This window comes from Triticum dicoccoides, chromosome 3B (genome assembly GCF_002162155.2).
Source record: "Triticum dicoccoides isolate Atlit2015 ecotype Zavitan chromosome 3B, WEW_v2.0, whole genome shotgun sequence".
Classification (NCBI taxonomy): Eukaryota; Viridiplantae; Streptophyta; class Magnoliopsida; order Poales; family Poaceae; genus Triticum; species Triticum dicoccoides.
The window spans coordinates 648537510-648540397 of record NC_041385.1 but is presented as its reverse complement, the minus strand read 5'-3'; positions in this window follow the sequence as shown (position 1 = coordinate 648540397).

The window sequence follows — 2888 nt, the reverse complement described above, 5'->3', positions numbered from 1 at the left end:
GACGGAGGAGGAGGAGGATGAGGAGATGTGCATCAGAATGAAGGATAAAACAAAGCTTTTTCTCATGTGGCACATCACTCATTTTTTGGTTAGATAGATCAGTTGAATACGACCGCGTGGCTCCAAAAGATACTCCCTCCGTCCCATAATATAAGAGTGTTTTTCACACTACACTAGTGTAAAAATGCTCTTATATTATGGGACTGAGGGAGTAGTTTGAATTCAACCTTGTAGGCAAATAATCAAGGGGCAATAAATGAACATGTTACACATCAAGCATGCCTATTTTAAAGTCCCCTCTAAATGTAAAAATGGAGAAATATGCATTGCTTTGATTAATGTCACCCTAAACCATGCCCGGACATGTTGGCCTTTAAAGTTAAATCATTTTCCTTTTTTGAAGTGCATCGAGGTCCCCTAATTGTGGTTGGTTACTGGCATGACAATAAAGGGTGCTTTTGACCAAAAAGTACCCTTCTTCTCATGAGTTGGTATGCACTCTTGTGAACAGTAAAATTAAAAAATGATTTTTTTTTGTAACCAACATTTAAGAATTCTGAACATGCTTGCAAATTTTCATTAAGAAACAACATTCCAAAATTCCACCAGAAAGAAATTGAGGCTCCAAAAAGTTTGTTTCCTGGAGCATCAATTTTGTTTTTGTACGGAAGCATTTTGGAATATTTTTACTTCATGAAAATTTGCACGCACGTTGAAAATTCGTCAATGTTTGTCCCCAAATTCTTTTTAAAAAAATTGTTTATAATTTTTTTCACAAGGCTGCATATGAGCTCACGAGCAGAAACTTCATGCTTGCATTTGACATCATGTCCCTCCCAAAGATAGGGTGTGTGTCTCCTACACAAGTAGACGTTACTTGGAAGCATTTGGACCATGGACGAGCCAAGAAGTCTGTAAAGGGTGAAGGTCGCCGAGGGAGTCCTGGTTTCGGGGGTCCTCAGGTGTCCGGCCCAAGGATGAGGGCCGGGCTGAATGGGCCGTGATAAAGCAGAAGGCCGTCCTTTGTGTTCGGGTAGGATTCCTATGTGCGTGGACAGCAAGATTAGAGTTCGGATGTATTGTTTCCTTCCCTTATGAACCGACTTTGTATAAACCCTAGGCCCCTCCGGTGTGTATATAAACCAGAGGGTTTAGTCCGTAGAGGATATCACAATATTCATAGGCTAGACAAGCTAGGGTTTAGCCATTACGATCTCGAGGTAGATTAACTCTTGTAACCCCTATACTCATCGAATATAATCAAGCAGGACGTAGGGTTTTACCTCCTTTAAGAGGGCCCAAACATGGGTAAACATTGTGTCTCTTCGTCCATTGTTACCATTGATCCTTAGACGCACAGCTTGGGCCCCCCTACCCGAGATCTGCCGGTTTTGACACCGACATTGGTGCTTTCATTGAGAGCTTTGTTGTGCAGTCCCAAAAAGGGATCTATGGCTCGTCTAGACATCAACGACAATATCACCTCTGGAAGGAGCCTAACTTTTGGGTAGACCCTCCAGCTCGGCAGTTTCACCATAGGCGCCCATACGGCCATCAAGCCTACAGCACCCCCTACGACCGCCGAACAACGTCTTCGCATCGGTCTCGAGTACTCCGAAAATATGGATTCGGCAGATGTATCATCCTTAAATGAGCTGCTAGATCGCATCCCCGCCCTTGGGGTTTCAATAGATTATGGTCGGATCGGGCTTAATCCTGACCAGAGGGAAATTTATCGCCCACCGATCACCCACCTGGTAGCGGCCGTTAAGGAACGAGCCGAGGACACCTCTCCCCCTATGTTGAAAACCAAATATGTTCGGGTCTCCGAACGTCTCGAGCCGGATACTCTCCCTTCATACCGGACTCCGTCTCCCCCGAACTCTGGCTCAGATGTAGGATCGGGGGAGCACTTGGATCTCCCCGGACCCGAACTGGTCACTTTGGAGATTTTGCAAGCTCCAAGCACAGATGTGGGTCGGGATTCAAATTTTAACCCACCCACCCACCACAATCAATACTCTCCAAGCAACTCAAGCCCTCCAAACATATATGACCTCATGTATGTATGGAAGCAACCTCAGGAAACGGTCCATCACTTCTGGGCCAGATTCCTACTTGTTAAAAGCAAGATCAAAGATTGTTGCGACGACAATGTAATCTCGGTCTCTCATCGCAATTGTACCGACGAGGGAATACTGAAAGCCCTCGACCGTCGTCACATACAGAGCTTCACGGAACTATCACAGGTAGTACAAAAGTACTACGCGATGGAAAGCACATGGAAGGCCCAGAAAACTCAACTGGAGGCCGCTACCTTTAAGTAGTATGCGCCCCGGACTAAACGGATGAACCCTAGCGGGGCATCCGATCATCAGTCTGTCGACAGAAAAAATAAACCCTGTCAGATACATGCGACTCCAAGCATAGACCCAACCCATAGCCTTCGAGCATGTTGGATACTCTGGCAGGTAGCAAAGAGTGGAGAGGCCATCCTCGCCACCATCACTCCAGAGAAATACTCCCCGGAGAGGGACGATTTTAACGTCCTCATGGTCTTTGAGACCTTTTCTTCAAATAATTGGCGAAAAAGGGCACTCCGCGACCTCGCCGAAGTCGACCAAGTTACCACACTGAGCCCATAGAACAACGCGGCAATAACCTTCATCGCCGAAGATGAACCAAAGGCTCGGTCAGTCCGAGCACCCGCCGCCCTAGTCCTAAACCCCATTGTGGACGGCTTTCAGCTTACCAAAGTGCTCATGGACGGCGGCAGTGGGCTTAACCTCGTCTATGAAGACACGCTCGACAAAATGCAGATTGATAGAACACGCATTGAGCAAAGCAACACCACTTTTTGAGGCATCATCCCCAGTCGAGAAGCACGA